We start from the raw sequence: 15,022 nt of genomic DNA on the forward strand, positions 1-15,022 counted from the left end.
AGTTATTCTTGGAGTATGAGTCAGGAAATATTTCCTCCTGAGTAAAATATAATCCTTTGACGTTTTTATTTAAATGTGCAATTTTTCGATTATATGGCATATGTTCATGTTACCTACTTCCGTTTCTATCCATCCTCGACCTCAACCTTTGCTTCATCTCTAGTTATTTCGTCAATGACAGGATATTAAACACTAATGGTACTGTACTTCCTCGTTGGGAGTGCTTCCGTTTCGTTTTTATTCTTATAATTCGTAGTAGGAATGCATACATTTGCTTTTCAAAGGATCTACGGCACTTTCTTATCGTCATGCAGCAATGTGGAGCTCGTTATCAGGTTATTCAACATTTTGGCTTCGGGCTCCAACTTATCAATGCAATAACCGAGATAAACATGTTTCATAAACTCCCGTCGCTAACAGTCAGAAGGTATCACGACACCAGTAGAGAAACTTAAACAAATATAGATTTGTTCGATAGTAGGTGACTAATGTGCAAATCTTACAGTTATGACGCATCGACCAGCAACATACCGTCCGACAGCTACTCGTAGTAATCTTGCAGTGGCTTACAAGGGGGTTTATCTATCGTGGTGGGGTATTTGTCATATATACAGTGTCTTTGGTTCTAAACCGATAGTGCTATGATATTGAAAACTTAAATGAGTGTATAGCATTGTTGGCCGGGAGGCCCCATCCGTAGAAGTTCGGACGCCAAGTGCAAATCTTACTTCAGTCGACGCCACATTGGGCGACTTGGGCGCCGGTAATGAGGACAATACAACACCCAGTCCCCGAGCGGAGAAAATCCCCAACCCGACCAGGAATCGAACCCGGGCCGGCTTGCATGGGAGGCGAGAACGTTACCACCCAACTAAGCAGGCGGACGCTTTAACATTAATATGGTGTTACGCCATTATTTCTACCAACGTATTCGTTGCTATGGCAAAATACTCTCCTCTTTGCGTCCTATCATTTGACAAAATATCTCTCTATATCTCTAAGCGTCTATGAAATATGAGGAATGTTGTGGATATTTCACTCTGGCTTTATCGCTGGCCCGGCGCGATCGCAACTGAGTGTGCTACGTTAGATCAGTGTTCTCGAGATTGGTGACAGACAACTCCAGTCAAGTCTAAAGATAAATTCAGTATGTTAGCTAAATTTCATACGCAGCAACATATTATGTAATATGCACCGTACTCAGAATCATATCGATCCCTACTTTCCATTGAAAACTTTTCCGAATTTCGCTCAGTGTATTACTTTCACATAAATATCACAAAAACTATGACCATTAACGACATGATGGGTACATCATCATGAACCTGAAGCTGAGGTATTCCCTCGAAACCCTGTCGCTAAATAAATAAGTAATACAATAGTCAACAAAGTTTGTGACTGGTAGCGGTAATTTTTTTAAAAAAATCTTTACATATTTCTTGAAACAGTCACTGTCGAAAAATAGTCAAAATGGCTTCAAACACCTTATCCTGCCCGGACTCTAGCTGATTCGTGGGTGCTGAATTAAGCTCCCTTGTTGCCTGTTCGCCTAGTGTCAACTGTGGCTCTGAGAAACCTACTTCTTGTCCGAAAGGGTAGATCGATGTTCTGCAAGTGAGCATGACTGTTGCGGCAGTGTAAGACTCTCACTGCCCCACCTGTCTAGTTCCCGGTGCCTTTGTGAATCGGTGAGATCAGAGCCCAGTTGCAAATTTGTAGCTATTTAAGTTTCTTAGTCCATGCTCGGCAGTGCTTCTGAAATTATTTTTCTCTTCTATCACTTCTGTGATACCCACGGTGCGTGTATTATAAGATTACTCGACTTTAGCCTTCTCGCTGAGCCCCGTAAATGCAGCACTGTTGAGAATGTAGTGGTGGCCTGGAATTCAACTCGCCTTTAGCTCGTTCAAGCGTCACCGACAGTGTCATACGCCGCCTCATGGAACTCTTTGTCCATAGTGCCTCCACAGGCTTGCTTTTGTACGCCAAGCCGCCCTGCACCATCTTCGCCGAAGAGGTCGCCGCTCACCAAGTTACGTAATTGTAATCTGACCTAAGCGGTCAGTAGAGCCTGTACCTAATTGTAATCTAGTAACTCTTTGAGGAAAACTGCTGTTTTTCTCATTCGGAGGGCCTGAGAAGTCAGGTATTCTACGTCAGTGTGGTACCTCTTTTTTCAACAGTGTAAAAGTTTTTTAACTTGGCCAAGTTTTTTTGATTCTTATGGGAAACTACTGTTGTAAAGAGGAAAACTATATAATCTGAATTGCATGGCTTACCTCGTGCTTAAAGAATTTATTTCCACTGAACATTCTGGCTACGCATTGTTAACTCTGACCAGAGTTCCGTGATACTGAACATTCCTTTCCAAAAAACAAAAGGGTGGAGTGGGGGGAAGAAAAGGCTGCAGCACAAAATATTAAATTTCTCTCTTCACTCATTGAATCCTAAGGTTAGCTACGGTGCACGAATTTGTTTCTAGCGGGAGATACGTGACGACAAGTTCTGACGTTTCCTTTTTTTTTTTATTCTAAAATTCTACTACAATTTTGGTTAAACCTCACCCTTGAAAGGTGACATTTCTTTGTGTACAGCCAAACAGATGGAAACGGTGGAGAGGCAGCATAGCTATACCAAAACAAGTACCCTCACAGACGCCAACCAATCACAACATTTCAAGCCCTTTCGGGGCGTTTGTGTGACCATGGGTCCTTTCAGGCATGCAGGGAGGCGGCGGACTGTGCATACACCAGATTTGGAAGACTGGGTTCTACAGGACATTTAGACAAATCCTAATACTAGCTTCAGACAAGTGGTTCCAACATCGTGTACGCCAAAGTTCGATTATGTGCGTCCTGCATAGCAACTACTACCCCTATCACCTGCAGTGAGTGCAAGGATTAGCAGAAGCGGATGTCCCTCTACGGGAAGGATTTTGTCGAAGGTTTTTGCACCAGACGATAATAATTATGGGATTTCTGTCCCCAGTCCTCTTTACCGACGAAGCAATCTTTACTAGAACTGACATCATTAGTGGGCGACATAGACGGCACTTCTCACAAGGGAACCTCCCCATCGCACTCCCCTCAGATTTAGTTATAAATTGACACAGTGGATAGGCCTTGAAAAACTGAACACAGATCAATCGAGAAAACAAGAAGAAGTTGTGTGGAACTATGAAAAAATAAGCAAAATATACAAACTGAGTAGCCCATGCGCAAGATAGGCAACATCAAGGCGACTGTAAGCTGGGGAGCGCCGTGGTCCTGTGGTTAGAGTGAGCAGCTGCGAAACGACATGTCCTTGGTTCGAGTCGTCCTTCGAGTGAAAATTTTACTTTCTTTATTTTCGCGAAGTTACGATCTGTCCGTTCATTCATTGACGTCTCTGTTCACTGTAACAAGTTTAGTGTCTGTGTTTTGCGACCGCACCGCAAAACCGTGCGATTAGCAGACGAAAGGACGTGCCTCTCCAATAGGAACCGAAAACGTTTGATCGCAAGGTCAAAGGTCAACCGATTCCTCCACAGGGAAACACGTCTGATATATGCTATACGACACTGGTGACGCCATGTGCGTCACATGACAGGAATATGTTGTCGACCCACCAAACTTGCACACTTGGCGAATGGGTAAAAAGATTCTTCTGCCTTGCCCGATTTAGGTTTTCTTGTGGATGTGATAATCACTCCCAAAAAAAGTGATGAAAACATAAGAGTTTGTCACATAAACTGCAACAAATGAATGCATCAGTTTCACAGTCGCCCAGTTTTCCCTGTGCTCTGTCAAAACATATGTTTTTTACGTTTTCAAATGTTTCCATGTGTAGACCGTCAAAACCTGCATATGTCCAAGCAAATCTGAACATGTCCTGGAATTTTGGAGAGCGAAGTTGATTATGTGTGAGTGCCTGAACTTTGATAATTGTCTCAAAATAAAAAATTAAACTTTTCACTCGAGAGAAGACTTGAACCTAGGACCTCTCGTTCCGTAGCTGCTCACGCTAACCGCGAGACCACGGCACTCGTAAGCTCACACTTCCCTTGATGTTGCATACGTTGCGCATGGACTACTCAGTTTGTATATTTTGCTTATTTTTTTCAAAGTTCCACACAACTTCATCCTGTTTTCTCGATTGATCTGTGTTCAGTTTTTCAAGGCCTATCCCTGTGCCAACTTATAACTAAATCTGAGGGGGGGGGGGGGGGGGGGGGTGCGATGGGGAGGTTCCCTTGTCAGCAGAATTTTCATTCGTCAGCACCATCTACCGTGGCAACGATTCAATTCCTTAGACATGTTCATAGGACTTTTCTTTTCGTCCATTTCCAGTCAGGAGTCCGTCCCTGTCGTTTGCCGGTTTTCTTAATGGTCACCCTGTAGAGAGAGAAGAGGAAGTAGGGGAAGATGAGATAGGGGATACGATATTACGAGAAGAATTTGACAGAGTACGGAAAGACGAAAGAACAGCAAGACCGCTAGAGTAGACGAAATTCCAATACAATTACTGATATCCTTGGAAGAGCCAGCCATGCTAGAACTACTCTACTTAGTGTATAACGTATGAAGACCTCGGGTGCAATTAGTGACAGGGGATAAGTCAGTTGTCAAGGATAACGTCAGCGTTTTCTTTTTTTTGTGAGCCATCAGTCTTCTGACTTGTTTGATACGGCCCCCACGAATTTCTCTCCTGCACCAACCTCTTCATCTCAGAGTAGCACTTGCATGCAACCTATATCCTCAATTATTTGCTGGACGTATTCCAAGCTCTGTCTTCCTCTACAGTTCCTGCACTCTACAGCTCCTTCTAATACCGCAGTAGGCATTCCCAGATCTCTTGACAGATATCCTACCGTACTGTCCCTTCTCTTTGTCAGTGTTTTCCACATATTCCTTTCTTCCCTGATTCTGTGCAGAACCTCCTCATTCCTTACCTTATCGATCCACCTCATATTCAACATTCGTCTGTAGCACCACATCTCAAATGCTTCGATTCTCTTCTGTTCTGGTTTTCGCACAGTTCATCTTTCATTACCATTTAGTGCTGTGCTCCAAGGACATTCACAGAAATTTCTTTCTCAAATTAAGGCCTATGTTTCAAACTAGTAGACTTCTCTTGGCCAGGAATGTTCTTTTAACCAGTGCTAGTCTGCTTTTGATGTCCTCCTTGCTCCGTCCGTCATTTGGTTTTTTCTGCCTAGGTAGCAGAATTCCTTAACATCATCTACTTGATTGCCATCAGTCATGATGTTAAGTTTCTCGCTGTTCTCATTTCTGCTACTTCTCATTACTGCCGTATTTCTTCGATTTACTCTCAATCCATATTCTGTACACCTTAGACCTCATTTCATTCATCAGATCATGTAATTCTTCTTCACTTTCAATCAGGATAGCAATGTCAACAGCGAATCGTATTACTGATATCCTTTCATCTTGAGTTTTAATTCCACTCCTGAATCTTTCATTTATTTCCATCATTGCTTCCTCTATGTACAGATTGAAGAGTAAGGGCGAAAGGCTACAGCCTTGTCTTACACCCTTCTTAATACGAGCACTTCGTTCTTGATCGTCCACTCTTATTATTCCCTCTTGGTTGTTGTACATATTGTATATGACCCGTCTCTCCCTATAGCTTACCCCTACTTTTTTCAGAATCTCGAACAGCTTGCACCATTTTACATTGTCGAACGCTTTTTCTAGGTCGACAAATCCAATGAACGTGTCTTGATTTTTCTTTAGTCTTGCTTCCATTACTAACCGTAACGTCAGAACTGCCTCTCTCGTGCCTTCACTTTTCCTAAATCCAAACTGATCGTTACCAAGTGCATCCTCAATCTTCTTTTCCATTCTTCTGTATATTATTCTTGTAAGCTGTCAAGCTAATTGTGCGATAATTCTCGCACTTGTCAGCTCTTGCCGTCATCAGAATTGTGTGGATGATGCTTTTCCGAAAGTCAGATGGTATGTCGCCAGGCTCATACATTCTACACGCCAACAAACAGTCGTTTTGTTGCCACTTCCCACAATGATTTTAGAAATTCTGATGAAATGTTATCTACCCTTTCTGCCTTATTTGACCTTAAGTCCTCCAAAGCTCTTTTAAATTCTGTTTCTAATACTGGATCCCCTATCTCTTCCAAATCGACTCCTGTCTCTTCTTCTATCACATCAGACAAAGCTTTCCCCTCATAGAGGCTTTCAATATATTCTTTCCACCTATCTCTCTCTCCTCTGCAATTGACAGTGGAATTCCCGTTGCACTCTCACCCTTCCTTTTAATGTCACCGAAGGTTGTTTTGTCTTTCCTGTGTGCTGAGTCTGTCCTTCCGACAGTCATTTCTTTTTCGATGCCTTCACATTTTTCCTGCAGCCATATCGTCTTAGCTTCCCTGCACTTCCTATATATTTCATTCCTCAGCGACCTGTATTTCTCTATTCCTGAGTTTCCCGGAACAATTTTGTACTTTCTCCTTTCATCAGTCAACTGAAGTATTTCTTCTCTTACCCATGGTTTCTTCGCAGTTACATTCTTTGTACCTATGTTTTCCTTCCCAACTTCTGTGGTGGCCCTTTTTAGATATGTCTATTCCTCTTCAACTGTACTGCCTACTGAGGTATTCCTTATTGCTGTATCTATAGCCTTAGACAACTTCAAGCGTATCTCGTCATTCCTAAGTACTTCAGTATCCCACTTCTTTGCTTATTGATTCATCACAATATATGTCTTAAACCTCAGCCCACTCTTCATAACTACTTATATTGTGATCTGAGTCTGTATCTTCTTCTGAGTACGCCTTACAATCCAGTATCTGATTTCCGAATCTCTATTTGACCATGATGTAATATAACTGGAATCTTCCGTATCACCAGGCCTTTTCGAAGTATACCTCCTCCTCTTGTGATTCTTGAACAGGGCATTCCGTATTGCTAGCGGAAACTTATTACAGAACTCAATTAGTCTTCCTCCTTTCTCATTCCTTGTCTCAAGAGCATATTCGCCAGTAGCCTTTTCTTCTACTCCTTCCCCTACAATTGCATTCTAATCCTCCATGACTATTAGATTTTCATCCCCCTTTACATACTGTATTTCCCTTTCAATATCCTCATACACTTTCTCTATCTCTTCATCTTCAGCTTGCGACGTCGGCATGTATACCTGAAATATCGTTGTCGGTGTTGGTTTGCTGTCGATTTTTATAAGAACGACCCTGTCACCGAACTGTTCACAGAAACACACTCTCTACCCTACCTTCCTATTCATAACGAATCATACACCTGTTATGCCATTTTCTGCTGCTGTTGATATTACCCCACATTGATCTGATCGCCGTGCAGGATTAGCCGAGCGGTCTAAGGCGCTGCAGTCATGGACAGTGCGGCTGGTCCCGGCGGAGGTTCGAGTCCTCCCTCGGGCATGGGTGTGTGTGTTTGTCCTTAGGATAATTTAGGTTAAGTAGCGTGTAAGCTTAGGGACTGCTGACCTTAGCAGTTAAGTCCCATAAGATTTCACACACATGTGAACATGTGATCTGATCGGAAATCCTTGCCTTCTTTCCACTTCACTTCACTAACCCCTACTGCGTCTAAATTGAGCCTTTTTGTTTCCCTTTTCAGATTTTCTACTTTCCCTACCACGTTCAAGCTTTTGACATTCCACGCCCCGACTCGTAGAACTTTATCCTTCCGTTGATTACTCAATCTTTTTCTCATGGCAGTCTCCTCCCGGAGATCCGAATGGGATGCTATTCCGGAATCTTTTGCCAATGGAGAGATCGTCATGACACTTCTTCAATTAGAAGCCACATGTCCTGTGGATACAAGTTACATGTCTTTAATGCAGCGGTTTCCATTGCCTTTTGTATCCTCATGCCGTTGATCATTGCTGATTCTTCCGCCTTTAGGGCAGTTTCCCACCCCTAGGCAAAGAGAGTGCCCTGAACCTCTGTCTGCTGCTCCGCTCTCTTTGACAAGGCCGTTGGCAGAAAGAGGGTGACTGCCGCCAATGCTGATTATCAATCAAAATTTAAGCAGCGGCGAGATTCGAACCCAGGACAGAAGACGTTTTGAATACGAACAAAGACGCTACCCCTTTTCTAATCTCATTTTGTTCGTTATTGGCAGTTGTATTTGTTCTGGGTGGACGTCTGACAGCACTTGTTTCCGTTCATCGTGGATCCATTGACTCAGTTTTATTTTTATTACAGAGGTCAGCGAACCCTCTGACCGAACACGCTGAGCTACCGTGCCGGCAGCCCTAGGCCACGGGAACATCCTTATCCATATCGTACTCAAAAAATACAAACCAAGCAATCAGGAGTAACTGAGAAACTAAAAACAGATCCCTGCATAAGAGAAAATTACGCGACTGTGGCGATACTGAGGTTGGAATGTAGGCAAAATATAAATGAGGCGAGTAAACCAACCCTAAATTCTTTCTGTAGCCTAAGAAAAATACCAGCTCACTGAAAACAAATGGACAACACAGAGGCAGACTCGTCAATAAATGCACCGAAGTTGAAGGTCATCACTTTGAACATTTGATTTCATAAAACGGTGAGATACAAGGGTTTTACGGACAACAACAAAAATGTTAAAATGTGTGTGAAATCTTACGGGACTTAACTGCTAAGATCATCAGCCCCTAAGCTTACACACTACTTAACCTAAATTATCCTAAGGACATACAAACACACCCATGCCCGAGGGAGTCTGGAACCTCCGCCGGGATCAGCCGCACAGTCCATGACTGCAGCGCCTTAGGCCGCTCGGCTAATCCCGCACGGCTACGGACAACAAGCAGGCCGAAAGTGAGAGGCGAGGGGACTCACTAGAAACAAGCACCCCGAAATTCATTTACTTGCAAGTATTTGCAAATAATCATTCCTTTTCAGGACCACTAAATCCTAAACGGCAATACGTTCATCTTTAGTTAGCGAGTAGGTTAGTCTTTTCCTCAGTTAATCTTTTACTTTGTTTACTCTGTTAGTTAATGAGTTCACTCGTTAGGATGTTTGGTTAGCTAGTTAGCTAGTCAGATGATTTGTTTCATAATTAAAAGTTGTGTGGCTCATGAACACGAAACAAACAACATTTGTAAAACTCTAATTCCTCTCTCTCAAATCCCATCCTATGGGGAGAGAGAGAGAGTTTTAGTTTTAGCGAATCAAAATTTACGAAGTAAATAAGTATTGTTTATTTATCCGGACCCATTTTCCACGCAAAAATGAGAACATGAATTTTCTTGAATTACAGCGCCAACTACCAAGATTCAAAACAAATGTTTAAGACAAAATGTACGTTGTTCGTTTTTTATGTAGAATCTGATTCTGCAATAAAAAATGGGGGTTCCCCAGGGGGCTAGGGTGTCGGGCTAATTTTAGCACCAGCAGATGTCCCCCTCGAAAATAATCAACTTTGGATTCTACACATTTTTTCGTGTGAAGCTTATTTTTCGAGTTATTCTGATTCGTCAACTTAACATTTACACCCTGTATATTAGATTTATTTCGAAATTTACTTAATCCATTTTATTTCTATTTGAAACCATCAACATCAAAATTGTTAAATCTCTAAAATGACTTCAAAGAAAAAATCATCTGTAAATAACTCATTTGTTGCGTAAAAGAACTTCTTTGATACATGTATAATGCTTCTCTTTCTCGGTTAGCAGTTGGAAGTTATATGTTGGCGGCAAAGAGATGTAGTTGCATGCTGCCTTGTTGAACTGTTACAATTTCATGATTATGTACTTGAAGTTAATTCAAATGATTCTGTATGATGAGAATTGGGTGTGTAGTTACTCACTAATGTACTGTTTTACTTACGTAAACCTTTTTTTGGAAATAAAGTGTAATTTTTTATTTGTTGTTCTATTGTGGGTTATTACAATGAAAAAGTTCTAAATCTGAAGACAAAATGGAAACATGAAAACTACTGTATAAGAAATAAAGATATTAAATCAACAGATGGTTGCATTTCCACCACATGGAGTTCTTATCTGAAAAATCAAAACCTGGGTCATGCTACCTATACACAAATTATTCTTTCAGCAAGCCTCGTTTTCGTCGGAAAGGTTCAAGGAACAATGCGTAATAATATTTTTGTTGAATGAGATTTTCACTCTGCAGCGGAGTGTGCGCTGATATGATACTTCCTGGCAGATTAAAACTGTGTGCCCGACCGAGACTCGAACTCGGGACCTTTGCCTTTCGCGGGCAAGTGTTCTACCATCTGAGCTACCGAAGCAAGAGTCACGTCCGGTACTCACAGCTTTACATCTAGCAGTATCTCGTCTCCTACCTTCCAAACTTTACAGAAGCTCTCCTGCGAACCTTGCAGAACTAGCACTCCTGAAAGAAAGGATATAGCGGAGACATGGCTTAGCCACAGCCTGGGGGATGTGCAGAGTGAAAATCTCATTCTGGAAATATCCCTCAGGCTGTGGCTAAGCCATGTCTCCGCTATATCCTTTCTTTCAGGAGTGCTAGTTCTGCAAGGTTCGCAGGAGAGCTTCTGTAAAGTTTGGAAGGTAGGAGACGAGATACTGGCAGATGTAAAGCTGTGAGTAGCGGCCGTGAGTCGTGCTTCGGTAGCTCAGATGGTAGAGCACTTGCCCGCGAAAGGCAAAGGTCCCGAGTACGAGTTTCGGTCGGGCACACAGTTTTAATCTGCCAGGAAGTTTAATATTTTTGTTGCACAACCATTTTTCTCAGACATTTTCGCTGCATTACACTAGCGTTTCCACTGCTAAAAAAAAGTGCTTTTGATTTACGCAACAATTAAAGACGTTTCTCAAGTTGATATAAGCAGATGTTTGAGCCCACACTGGCAGTGTGTATCAACACTGTGGCTAAAAACAGCATCAGGACGTATCTACGGTTGCCTCCCAGAAGAGTACAACCGGACATTCTACAAGTTACATCAGTCATTGATGATTTAGTAGTAGACAGTGTTCAGAATCAGATCAGTGCAAGTGAAATAGTAATAAAATTATCAGGCATCACCTTCTCCCTTAAGATAGCCAGTGTACATTAAGAGAAAGAACAAAAAGAAAAAAAGTTATGTTTCAGAGAAATTGGATGATTTATTCAAGACAAAGAGCTTCATAGCTTGAGCAGTTCAGTTACGCGGTACACCCCGCTGGCTTCTCTTCAGCAATTTTTCGGCTTGGCATTGATTGATACACACACATCAAAAAAAGTTTTGCATCACCCCTGTTTCCAGAACTCCTGAAGACAGACGTTAACTGTGGATATTGTATCACAGACACAGTCCCTTTCACTGGTAAGAGACATCACTAAACCCGACCATTGATGTAAACAACCGTGCATGAGCAGCGCCTGTAAGACGGAGGGGGTCGGACAGCCGATCAGTTCCGGTCATTCCACCAGGGAGGAGGTACACGGTTCGTGTTGTCTGTAGTTCAAACATACCCAGACGGTCACTACCGCGTTTCGATCGCGTCGGCATTGTTACTTTGTGCCAGGAAGGGTTCTCAACAAGTGAAGGGTCCAGGCGTCTTGGAGTGAACCAAAGCGATGTTGTTCGGACATGGAGGAGATACAGAGAGGCAGGAACTGTCGATTACAGGCTTCGCTTAGGCTGCCCAAGGGCTACTACTGCAGTGAATGGTAGTTATCTACGGATTATGGCTCGAAGGAACCCAGACAGCAACGCCACCATGTTGAATAATGCTTTTCGTGCCGTCTCTTCTGACAGCTCTATCAAAAATTTTTCAGAAAGTAATGTATTCAAGAGTAGCCTCCCATATTTGTAAAAATAAGGTACTAACAAAATGCAGCTTGGTTTTCAGAAAGGCTTTTCAACAGAAAATGCTGTATATGCTTTCACTGATCAAATATTAAATGCTCTAATAACCGGACATCACCCATTGGTATTTTTTGTGATCTCTCAAAGCCCTTTGATTGTGTAAATCATGGAATTCTTTTAGAGAAGCTAAATCATTATGGTTTGAGTGGGCCAGTGCACAAATGGTTTAATTCATACTTAACTGGAAGAATGCAGAAAGTTGAAATACGTGGTTCATGTAATGTTAAAACAACAGCTGATTCCTCAAACTGGGGGGCTATCAAGTACAGGGCCCAACAGGGTTCGGTCTTAGGTCCATTACTGTTCTTGATATACACTAATGACTTACCATTCCACATTGATGAAAATGCAAAGTTAGTTCTTTTTGCTGACGATACAAGGGCAGTAATAACATCCAAAAACCAAGAACTAAGTGATGTAATTGTAAATGATGTTTTTCACAAAATTATTAAGTGGTTCTCAGCAAACGGACTCTCTTTAAATTTTGATAAAACACAGTATATACAGTTCCGTACAGTAAATGGCACAACTCCAGTAATAAATATAGACTTTGAACAGAAGTCTGTAGCTAAGGTAGAATTTTCCAAATTTTTAGGTGTGTCCATTGATGAGAGGTTAAACTGGAAGCAACACATTGATGGTCTGCTGAAACGTCTTAGTTCAGCTACGTATGCTATTAGAGTTATTGCAAATTTTGGTGATAAGAATCTCAGTAAATTAGCTTACTATGCCTACTTTCATTCACTGCTTTCGTATGGCATCATATTCTGGGGTAATTCATCGTTGAGTAGAAAAGTATTCATTGCTCAAAAACGTGTAATCAGAATAATTGCTGGAGCCCACCCACGGTCATCCTGCAGACATCTATTTAAGTATCTAGGGATCCTCACAGTAACCTCACAGTATATATATTCTCTTATGAAATTTGTTGTTAATAATTCATCCCAGATCAAAAGTAATAGCAGTGTGCATAGCTATAACACCAGGAGAAAGGATGATCTTCACTACGCAGGGTTAAATCTGACTTTGGCACAGAAAGGGGTAAATTATGCTGCCACAAAAGTCTTTGGTCACCTACCAAACAGCATCAAAAGCCTGATAGATAGCCAACTAACATTTAAAAATAAAAGAATTTCTAGATGACAACTCCTTCTACTCATTGGCTGAATTTTTAGATATAAATTAGGGGGGGGGGGGGGGGGGAATAAAAAAAATAAAAAACAAAGAAAACAACAACTTAAACATTAGTGTCATGCAATATTTTGTGTAATGTAATATCTTGTACAGACATCTTTTATTAACCTGACACGTTCCACATCATTACGAGGTGTCGTATTCATGATCTATGGAACAAGTATTAACCTAATCTAATCTAATCCACAGGACGTCGTGTTATGTCTCAAACTGTGCGCAATAAGCTGCATGATGCGCAACTTGACTCCCGACGTCCATTGCGAGGTCCATCTTTGCAACCACGACACCACGCAGCGCGGTACAGATGGGCCCAACAAAATGCCGAATGGACCGTTCAGGATAGGCATCCAGTTCTCTTCACCGATGAGTGTCGCATATTCCTTCAACCAGAAAATCGTCGGAGACGTGTTTGGAGGCAACCTGGTCAGGCTGAACGCCTTAGACATGCTGTCCAGCGAGTGCAGCAAGGTGGAGGTTCCGTGCTGGTTTGGGGTGGCATTATGTGGGGTCATAACGGCTACACGATACGTGAATACCATCCTCCGACCGATAGTGCAACCATATCGGCAGCATATTGCCGAAGTATTCGTCACCATGGACGACAATTCGCGCCCCCATCGTGGACATCTTGTGAATAGAATCCTTCAGGATAACGACATCGCTCGACTAGAGTGACCAGCATGTTCTTCAGACATGAACCCTATCAAACATGCCTGGGATAGATTGAAAAGGGCAGTTTATGGACGACGTGACGCAGCAACCACTCTGAGGGATCGACCCCGGATCGCATTTGAGGAGTGGGAAAGTCTGAACCAACAGTGCCTTGATGAACTTGTGGATAGTACGCCACGACGAATACAGGCATGTATCAATGCAAGAGGATGTGCTACTGGGCATTAGAGGTACTGGTGTGTACAGCAGTCTGGACCTCCACCTCTGAAGGTCTCGCTGTATGGTGCTACAAAATGCAATGTGCGGTTTTCATGAGCAATAAAAAGGACAGAAATGATATTTATGTTGATCTCTCTTCCAATTTTCTGTACAGTTACCTCGGAACCGAGGTGATGCAAAACTTTTTTTGTTGTGTGTAGTTGATAGATGTCCTTCTGAAGAATATTGTGCCGAATTCTGTAGAACTGGTGCATTAAATCGTCAAAATCCCCCCCCCCCCTTAAGGCTCCGAACGTACTCAGTTGTGGAGAGATCCGGTGATCTTACTGGCCCAAATAAGCATGGAAACAAGCAGAAAGACTCGCCCGGTACGGGAGGGCCTTATCTTCCTGATATGTAAGGCCAGGGTGGTTTGCCGTGCGGGACAATAAACGGAGCGTAGAATATCGTCGTACAGCTGTGCTGTTAGAAGGCCGCGGATGACAACCAAAGGGGTCCTTCTGTGAAAAGAAATGGCGCCCCAGACTATCACTCTGAGTTGTCGGGTCCACATGGAGGAGGACAGTCAGGTTGGTATTCCACTGCTGTCTGGGGCGTCTCCAGACACGTCTTCGGCCTGGAATCTCATTGACTGGAGTAGAATTGTCTTCAGTGAAGCGTCCCGCTTCGAAGCGAACCTCGATGGCCAGCGAAGACTTGTCTGGAGATGCCACAGACAGCTGGTAATCCAACCTGACTTTCGCCCGCCACACAACAACTACGAGTGATGGTCTGGGATATCATTTCGTTTTACGGCCTTTGGTTGCCATCCGCCGCACCCTTACGGCAGAGCGGTACACGACGATATTCTCGCCCCGTTTTGTTGCCCTTCATAGCAGGCCATCCTGGGCTTACATTTGAGTAAGATACTGCCGCTGGCACACGGCGAGAGTGTCTACTGCTTGTCTTCCTGTTTTCCAAACCTGGCCTTGGTCAGCAAGGTCCCTGGATCTCTCGGCAACTGAGAATGTATGCAACATTATGGGCAGACCCTCCAACCAGCTCGGGATTTTGACGATCTGCCGTGCCAATTGCACATAATTTGGCACGGCGGTCCACCAACTCTGACAATC

This window comes from Schistocerca americana, chromosome 6 (genome assembly GCF_021461395.2).
Source record: "Schistocerca americana isolate TAMUIC-IGC-003095 chromosome 6, iqSchAmer2.1, whole genome shotgun sequence".
NCBI classification, from domain to species: domain Eukaryota; kingdom Metazoa; phylum Arthropoda; class Insecta; order Orthoptera; family Acrididae; genus Schistocerca; species Schistocerca americana.